At 38.4% G+C, this 10,328-nt stretch overlaps 1 long non-coding RNA gene across 1 annotated transcript; it reads left to right on the top strand.

Moving 5' to 3' along the window:
* Positions 1-1,889: 1,889 nt before the first annotated feature.
* LOC140293667 (uncharacterized) lies at positions 1,890-3,392 on the top strand. The gene is made up of 3 exons (XR_011912697.1): positions 1,890-2,085; positions 2,272-2,331; positions 2,606-3,392. It is a non-coding gene; the product is annotated as an uncharacterized lncRNA (long non-coding RNA).
* The last annotated feature ends 6,936 nt before the right edge of the window (positions 3,393-10,328 follow it).

Genomic DNA, 10,328 nt, shown 5'->3' with positions numbered 1-10,328 from the left:
AAGTCTAAAACTAAACCAGAAACTGCAGCCCCAAATGACATTTGGGATGATTATAGGCTGTGTCAAATGCAAAATCAGTCCTTTTTTCACTTTTTGGAACTCATCCTTTCCAAGGACAAAGTTAAATGTATGAGGATCAAACATAACAAGTACCTGGAACATATCAGCAGATCCAGGAAATCCAGGACACAGCAAACTGAGAGCCAAAAAAACTGAGGCGTCTGCCAACAAATCAGCAGAGAAGTGGAAAAAGCTTACAGCACCTGGTATTCCCAGGTAGTCTCCCATTCAAGTTCTAACCAGGCCCAACTTGTTTTTATCAATTTCATTCATCAGATAACATACAAACAAGGAGACTGGAGACTCCTACTGGGATTCATTTTTTTAAATAGCTTCTTACCTTAATTGTAGCTCCGCTGTGGATTGCTTGTCTCCACCCACTGAGAAGAGTCACCCATCTGAGACTCATGCAAGACCCGTACATCTGAGACACCAGTTGGGGCAGAGATCTCGATATGTCTGGTTGCATTGAGCCCGTTGCATAGTGTTCAGGTAGATGGGCAAAGCCTCCCTGTTTATCCTGTTTGAATGAAGAGGAAAATACATAGAAACTGAATTCAGTGAAAGACATTTCTGTGTGAGATATCCAAGTAAACTACGCTCTTGAGAAGTAAGAGGACCGTAGTGATGATGAATTATCATCTAATGACAGAACACCAAAGACCGCATGAACCAACAAGTTTGTTTCAGGCAAAGTTTGCAGCTTTTAATGTAACAATCAACAAAATGAGATTGTTGGTTGTGAAAACTAAAAAACTGGTGAAACTAAAGACAGCTGCACAGCTGGCCCAGCATTGATAGTGTCTGTGAGTCGCAGCAAAGAGATCTGCAATAAATATGAAGCAGGAATTTAAATGGTAAATTTGAAAGAACGTTTTCTTCCCAATTCCAGAAGGCAGGACGGTATATCAGAAAGTTACAGTTAGTACAATGTAGAGCTTCACAGTAAGTGATTTCACTGTTAACGTGAAGTATATCAGCGTCCTCTTACATTTCTGTAGAGAAGGGAAAAAGCTTACAGTAGCTGCTATTCCCAGGCAGTCTCCCATCCGAGTACTAACCAGGCTCAACGCAGCATAGCTTCTGAGATCGGACACAATCGGCCAGGTGCAGGGTGGTAAGCGCAGCCTGTATGTGAGAAATAATCTGCCATCCAGCGCTTCTTTTCAGCTGGCCTGCAGCCGTGATTGTCAGGTGTTGTAACACTGTTGAAGAGTTGCAGCTGAAACAATCTTTTTGATTCTTCAACAACATGGGTCACAGACATGACTGCTCAGCAGAAGTAGTCAGGAAAACAGTTTATCAGATAGATATGAAATTCTTTTGAAATTCTATGAAGAAGTTCAGAATGATTCATCTGATTTGTCGTGAAATGTGGAACAAACACGCAAATATTTCATCATGAGGTCTTGTGAAACCCACTGGACCTCTCAACCCTGAGTCACTATAACTAAACAAGGTTTTACTTATGATTTATAATCAATCTGAAGTACTTTTTCATTTAATTGTGCTGTGCATATCACTTTTCTTGCAGGAATATGTTAAAAAAAACTGACATTTTCACAACTGGCGCTGTGATGGACTGGCGACCCGTCCAGGGTGTACTCTGCCTCTCGACCAATGACAGCTGGGACAGGCTCCAGTCCCCCCACGACCCTAAACTGGATTAAGTGGGTGTAGAAACTGGATGGATGGAAGGATTTTCAAAATTGTGTTGACTGCGCAGTGCTGACGTCACTGTGACTTTCAGAAGTTGTGTAACATCTACTTTCTCAATGATATATTTGCATATCTTGCTTGCACATTCTCTCAAAGATTTGTGTTCCGATAGTATTTCATCAGATACTTCCCATCTTCGTGGACAATATATAAAGGATTGACTCAAACCAGGTTGCAGCTTTAGTGACCTTCCTGCACTAAAGACTTCTCCACCAAGTGGTCGACTCACTGGATCAACCTCAGCCTGTACGACAGCGGGTGAACCCATAAACTTACAAACCTCTCCTCAGCTGAGCAAGAAATAAAGTAAGTGACCTTGGAAAATGTTGAAAGGAGTTTGTCTCCGCAGATTTGAATAAAGAAAAGCTCATAATTTACTCATAATGGCATAATTATGTATAAAACAAAAGGTGTTTGGCCATGTTTGTATTTAACTATTTGTTATTTCTATACTTGTAAACCTCTTTGTTGTTTTCTCTCCATCTCTGACAGCTTCTGACCAAACCTCTGTGCACCAACTAACCGACCATCCAAACCAACTAACCAAACAAGGTAAGTGACTGACACGACCGAGTTTCTCATCAGAGTTGCTGACCACATTATATTAGTTCATAATGTTTCAGGAAAGAGCTGCATGAGATCTTTTATAAATAAGACGTATCATAATCTCTCAGCAATTTGTAATCTGAGTTCATAAAACTGGTTCTGTTAGTGTCATTAGATTTGGAGAAGAAGGCTCCTGCTTATTTTCCTTCCAAGTTATATTTGTTCTGCTCGTAATTCTCTGTAAGAATTATTTTTTTTGAATAACGTTTTTCTTCAACAGTGAACCATGAAGATCCCGATCGTTGCTGTGCTGCTGGTGCTGCTCTCTGCAACAGAGCCATCCAAGGCTCTGAACTTCTATCAGAAGCATGTCGTCCGGAAAATGGTTGTCCAGAATTGTAATAACAATATGAAGAGGATCAATAATGAAATAAGAAGTTGCAAAGATATCAATACCTTCATCTTGGACCCAAGAAAACTGTTAGATACCATCTGTAGCCAATCTCTTCATCCTGGAGTAAGTTATGAGACTTTTGATATCATTGACTGTGTGCATGACAGAAGGACCACATTCCCAAATTGCCGCTACAAGGGTGACCCTTACAGTGGCACAAATGTTAAAGTCGAGTGTGATAACGGAACTCCTGGGCACTTGATAAGTATAGCTAGAGGATCTGGCTAAAGGAACAGGAATTACTTTGTTCATCTCCAATTATTTTTGTTTTGGTGAAGAACGGAGGTTATAATTCCAATACAAAGAACATCAACTCAAAGTTGTTGAATTTTCACTGTTATCTTCTTTCTAAAAAGTCTGCACTGCCTCATGATAATTTCACTGTTTCAGCCTGATCTGTGCTTTATTTTAACTTTCAGTATTCCTTGTGAGAAACCTATTTCCTATGATAATGTGGTATCAATGTAAAAGTGCACAATTTTACTGCACTAAACCATCGACATCATCAAGAAAAAGTAAAGAAACATGACAAAGACAAATAAAGTTTTGTCACATTTCATCCAATGTTTTACGCACGCAATACATACTTTGATGGTTTTCTTATTTGCTTTTTTGCTTCAAGAACAAATGAGAGTCAAAATAAAATTCCTTTAAATATAACCTGAAGTTTGAGTGAAGGTCTTTCCGTATCCCTCTTTTTTTGCTGATATCCTCATGGGTTTTATGGACATTTCACACTTCTGATTCTGATTCTTGAGAACTGAATTCCAGATCGACCAATTTGGATTCATGTGGACAAATATGTCATGATATCTTTTACTGAGCTAATCTTGTATATATGTAATAAAGACTCGGCATGAGATGGGCTGTGTCAAATGCAAAATCAGTCCTTTTTTCACTTTTTGGAACTCATCCTTTCCAAGGACAAAGTTAAATGTATGAGGATCAAACATAAAAAGTACCTGGGACATGTCAGCAGATCCAGGAAATCCAGGAAACAGAAAACTGAGAGTAAAAAAGAAACTGAGTTGTCTGCCAACAAATCAGCAGCAGCTGAAGCTGATCAACTTCCTGCTGTGTCATCAGGTGATCACATGTTTCAACAAAAGACATCAAATAACAGCTGAAGCTGCATTACAGAGAATAAGAGATGTGGAAGCAGCATAAAGCTGACAATGTGAACTTTAAACCTTGTTGGATGTGAAATGAAATGTGCTGAAGAGCAGGATTTCTACACAAATCAGTCATCATCATGGTGTGAGTGCTCAGCTGCATAGAAACATAAGAAGAAGCTCCATTTAAGACTGTGTGATTACAATGATCATCCAGCATTGATCACTTCCAGTTTCTTCCAGTTCAAAAAAACATTCCCGTGAAGTGATTTGATTGTGGATGTGAAGTGGATCAGCGTTTTATTTATTATTTTTAATAATCTGTTTACTTCTCATTTAACAGAAGATGAGAACAACTTCCTCTTTTATACTGGATACACACTAAATTCACACCTATTGTCTGTGGTCAAGCCTTTCACACTTGTCACTTGTTTTCTCAGAAAACTGGATGCAGAGTTTGCAATAGTTGCATTGTCAGTTACATGTGACCTAATGTGCTTACGAACTTAGCTACGCATGATGACATTTGATCATACGAGCATCAACGACCCAATCATTTGATTTTCAAGCTAATTATGCATAATGTGTACTTTAGGCAGCAAAAGAGTTATTTCTTAATTTGGTATGATTTGGAAAGTGTAAGCTGTGGATAGGTTAGTTAGAAAACTCCTCCTTCGGTTTATTGTGTATCAAAGGACATGTACGCTGAAGAGAAACAGATTTTGGGGATCTGTGCTCAAAATCCTTTGATCTGCTGAAAAGTCAGAAGACTTTATTCTTCTTTTTGGCTCCTGTTTATGTGATAAAAGGCTCTTCACTCATCATTCAGGTAAAAGGCCCCCTTCTTTCTTAACATTATTCTCAGAAATCTTGGGTTTAACTAACTTGTTTGTCTTAGATTTGAGATCTATGACTCAAAATAATTGCTTTGAGGAACATAGATAAATGTTCACCACTTTCAATTTGTATAGATAAGCAGGTGATAACAAGGAACCTGAACACTATATAATCCACTTGATGCAACCACACCTCAACTTCAGAGAGTTCCCCTCACTGAAGAGCTTCACCAACTGGTGCCTCAGACAACCAACCCCGGCTGAAACCACTGCCCATCAACCGTCCAACCAACAGAGCAACTAGTCAGTAGCAAGGAAAAAGAAACAGGTATGCAACCCTTTGATTCATTTTAAAGTAGTGCTTTGCTCCTCTGAGCCCTGATGGGACAGGTGAGCACTGTTGAATTTTAAGTTTTTATTTTACATTATTATTTTCATACTTTATAATATAATCTGTGAAAAAGAGACTGAGCTGTTTTCTTTCCATGTAAAGTTAACCTTTTGCTGTCACTGCATTATTCAGTATCTAATGTGCATGTATGGTCAAATGATAAAAGATTAAAAACTAACAGAAATGCTACTTACTTGAAATTCTCTGTCAATAATTAAGTTCTTGTTCCATCAGAGAAATACGATGATGAAGTCTTCCTCGTTCCTCTTGGTCCTGCTGTTTGCCACTGAGCTCTGCCAGCCTGTGAAGTCTGCTACCGTCGAAGGTTTCAAAAATCAGCACATTTTTAAGGATATGAAAAAGGAAGAATGCGACCGTGTTATAAGAGACAGGAAGATTAATCTTAATGATAAATGTAAGAAAAAAAACACCTTCATCCTTGACAATATTGAGAATGTTGAAAAAGTTTGTAATGAAGGGATTCATGTGGAACGTAACTTATACAAAAGCAAAGAAGTATTTCAAATCATTCTTTGTACACTGACAAGTGTAAATGGGGATAAATGCGAGTACAGTTCGAGCGAGCAGAAAATAAACATTGTACTTGGATGCTCTGAAAGAAGAAGCCCTGTTCAATATGAAGACCCTCAAAAGCATGAACATATACAGGTTCCCTAAGTGCTGTGTTGTATATATTACAACTATATTTCCTGGTGTTGCTTTGGACACACTTCTTATGGCTTTTTATTCAGCTTTAATAATAGGAAAAATTTAAAATAATGAGGGAACATGGAAGAAATATTTTTTAGTGAACTTTTAAAATGACTCGTATCACAAGAGTTATACTGACATGTTCTTGAAGTCATGTGTGTTTACTCACTTGTGTGAATATGTCATACAATTTAAATAAAAAAATGTATCCTGCACATGTTCTTCTCTCATGTGTTTGCTCTCTGCAGCTGAAGATGGGACTCTCAGATAACTTAGTGTCTGTCAACCTCTTCTGTTCCCTGTGTGTAGTTTTGTGTTCATCGTCACACAGAGAGACCGACGCTGCTTAATTAGATTAAATCATCATAAATTCTTAAATGGTAATATAATATTTTACAAATCAGAACACAGTAATGGATGTTTTTTCAGCATCTATAAAAAGCTCACCAGTGATTCCTTCTCTCGCTTACGGCCGTAACATCCTGAACACACCTGATCTTGGAAGCTGAGCAGGGTCAGGCCTGGTTAGAACTTGGATGGGAGACCAACCAGGAATACCAAGTGCTGTTAGCTTTTTCAACCTGCAGGGGGCGCTGCTACTCACTCAACACAGACAGCTTCACCACATACTTCACATTAACAAGGAAATCATTCAAATAAATTCACTTTTCAATCTTTGTCAAACCCTGAAAATGCCCACACACACAAACCTCATTTAGGTCACTCTGTCATATCATCTTCCAGCAGTGCTCAGCTCACAGTGACTTAGCTGTAGCTTTCTTCTGGACACTGTACATTTTGTATATTGTTGGCTGTGACCTCAGTCACTGTTCAGATCCAGTCTGCTGAAGAGGAAAAAGCCAAATGAAAGAAAACTGCATCACTCTCCTGACATGAGCAGCACTATGTTAAATGATCTATGATTCTGGGAACTTGTCAAACTTGTTTGTTTTGCATAATGTATTTTCATATCCTAAATTAACTGATTTAACTGATTTCTGTTGAGATGAGTGCTCGTCTTCATTCAAATTGGATAGACAAGCAAGAGTTATCCACCCACTTGGACACACTATCTAAAAAACTCAGCTCATTTCAATGACAGCTGCAGAGAACTCCTGTTGCTGAAGATATACATTTGTATATCTGATTACTACTGATGGGTCCAGGCCCCATCATGCTACATGGATATTACTCAACACCAGAAAACACACAAGAGACAAGATTTCCAACTTTTCTAACCATGGATTGTGACACTACTATGTTTTGGAGATGTGGACATGGTTTCTGCATAAAGAGCTGTCTGTGTACCATCAGTGTTCAGATAGAACAAATGTGAGAGCTCTTCTTTATTCAAGACAGAGCAGGCATCTTCCAGCTATCAAACTCTGTGAATAGTTTGTAATTCAGGTTCATTTATGAGCACATGGTTATTTCTTCATTTAAGGGCATTTATTATAACTGCATCATCCTCACAATCAAGATGTGACACGTTACAATTTCACAATGAGAAGAAGTTCTATCATCAAAGATGGAAGAATCCTATTCATAATCCTAATCCAGTTAAAGGGTTCATCATGTTTGATGTAAACACTCTTTCTTTTACACCACACCTCTGCAAATCCAGTTCACTGAATGCAAAACCAAAATAATACAAACGGCACCAGTTCCCAGACATGGACTGCACTGTAGTACATAATCTGGATTCTCTGAACTTGCCCAGCTTCTATTTTGCATAATTAACTCACACACTTCACATAAAGATATATTTCACTGCTTTCAACTGAGACAAGTGGTCATGTTCATTCAAATTAGATAGACAGGCAAATCCTGCCTATTTCCCTGAACACTATAACATCAAAGTTACTAGACTGCAGCTTTAGAGAGTATATCTTTACCAAATGGTGGCTCAGAGAGCCAATCCCTGTCTGAACCAACCAGCCATTCAACTAATCTATATATGGACCGATGGACAGATCACACCGAAGCTTTGACGTGCACAAGGTGACAGAAGAATGACAAAACTCCCTTTTAACAGGAAGAACCTCAAGCAGAACCAGACTCAGAAAGGACAGCAATCTGCTTCCACCTGATGAGGGTTGAGAGACTTTCTTTCATTTGTACTTAAGGATCATTCTCTTTACTGTTTGGCGGATCATGTGATCTGGCCACATGGTATCAAAGGGAACAGGCAAAAATGAAAGTTTAGAGCCAACTCATTTTAGTCTTTAGTCACTATCCAAACTGCTGAAGACAAAAACAAAATTGAGAAAAAGACTAGTACTACTACACTACAGATAGGCACAAAACCTATTGTGTGACCTGCTTTATCTGAATGATTTCTGTTGAGATAAATGTTCACCACTTTCAATTTGTATAGATAAGCAGGTGATAACAAGGAACCTGAACACTATATAATCCACTTGATGCAACCACACCTCAACTTCAGAGAGTTCCCCTCACTGAAGAGCTTCACCAACTGGTGCCTCAGACAACCAACCCCGGCTGAAACCACTGCCCATCAACCGTCCAACCAACAGAGCAACTAGTCAGTAGCAAGGAAAAAGAAACAGGTATGCAACCCTTTGATTCATTTTAAAGTAGTGCTTTGCTCCTCTGAGCCCTGATGGGACAGGTGAGCACTGTTGAAGCTTAAGTTTTTATTTTACATTGTTATTTTCATACTTTATAATATAATCTGTGAAAAAGAGACTGAGCTGTTTTCTTTCCATGTAAAGTTAACCTTTTGCTGTCACTGCATTATTCAGTATCTAATGTGCAGGCATGGTCAAATGATAAAAGATTAAAAACTAACAGAAATGCTACTTACTTGAAATTCTCTGTCAATAATTAAGTTCTTGTTCCATCAGAGAAATACGATGATGAAGTCTTCCTCGTTCCTCTTGGTCCTGCTGTTTGCCACTGAGCTCTGCCAGCCTGTGAAGTCTGCTACCTTCGAAGGTTTCAAAAAGCAGCACATTTTTAAGGATATGAAAAAGGAAGAATGCGACCGTGTTATAAGAGACAGGAAGATTAATCTTAATGATAAATGTAAGAAAAAAAACACCTTCATCCTTGACAATATTGAGAATGTTGAAAAAGTTTGTAATGAAGGGATTCATGTGGAACGTAACTTATACAAAAGCAAAGAAGTATTTCAAATCATTCTTTGTACACTGACAAGTGTAAATGGGGATAAATGCGAGTACAGTTCGAGCGAGCAGAAAATAAACATTGTACTTGGATGCGCTGACAAAAAACCTGTTCACTATGAAGACCCTTGAAAGTATGAACATATACAGGTTCCCTAAGTGCTGTGTTGTATATATTACAACTATATTTCCTGGTGTTGCTTTGGACACACTTCTTATGGCTTTTTATTCAGTTTTAATAATAGAAAAAATGAAAAATAATGAGGGAACATGGAAGAAATATTTGTTTCATAAACTTTTAGAATGACTCGTATTACAAGAGTTATACTGACATGTTCTTGAAGTCATATGTTTTGACTCACCTGTGTGAACATGTCATACAATTTAAATCTGTTATCAATATTATGTGTACACAGCTCCCTGTCACATATTTTCGGTCCGATTGGCTGTCTACTCTGTATAATCTTGTCTTCTCTTGCATCAAAACGAGCACTTAAATAAACTCAGGAAAACAGAGTTATTGCGTCAAAGAATCTTGTTTTTACTGAAAGTGAAGCACACATTAACCCAATTGGTTGAGTCTCACAGTTTTCTGTGTGTGATGGGAGACTGCTTTGGTTGGTGTGGATTGTCAGTCATCCGTGTTATGGTAACACGAAGAGGTTGAAGAAGGGCATCTTGACTTCTTTTACTTTGTTCTCGAAGACGTTTAACGAGGGGGGGGGGACAACTTTCCTTCCAGGTACTTTCACAGCCAATCAGACGTTGGATGAGGTCATCAAAACATGTTTGGTCAGGCAGGTTGACAACTCACAGGTGAGAAAGAGGTAAATTAACTTAAAACTAAAAGTAAACATCAAACCTGCTCACTATCACAGTAAATAACTCTGTAGCTCATTGCATGATGTGAGGACAGTGAACTCACCATCTGCACCAGGGTCAGCAGGCCTGACAGGCGTGTCATAAATAGCATGATGACCATGAACAAAGACTTCTCTGTTGGCTGTGAGACACTCAACTGTTGGACATGGATTGGTCCTCACACTGTAGGTAACTCACAGGGGGAGATTGCCCCATTAGAACAGAAAAGATGAGCAACAGGTGTATAAGCAATCAAATCCAATACATTAAAATCAAAATGAGTCCAAGTCATAAATACAAAGCCAAATCAAAAAGAATTTCCAAGCTAAGGACAGCAACAGGTGTTAAATATACATATATGGTCTTGAATAGTTAAAAATAAGTCCTTGTCTGTGAGATTTTATTCTTTACTTGTACATCTCTGTATTCTTAATGTGAAGTTTGACGGGACAGCAGCGCCTCCTGTAGGTTTTTGTAGAGAATTGAAAA

The sequence above is a fragment of the Leuresthes tenuis genome, unplaced genomic scaffold (assembly GCF_036924035.1).
Source record: "Leuresthes tenuis unplaced genomic scaffold, fLeuTen1.0.hap1 SCAF_1, whole genome shotgun sequence".
NCBI classification, from domain to species: Eukaryota; Metazoa; Chordata; class Actinopteri; order Atheriniformes; family Atherinopsidae; genus Leuresthes; species Leuresthes tenuis.
This window is presented reverse-complemented; position numbering and strand designations above follow the sequence as displayed.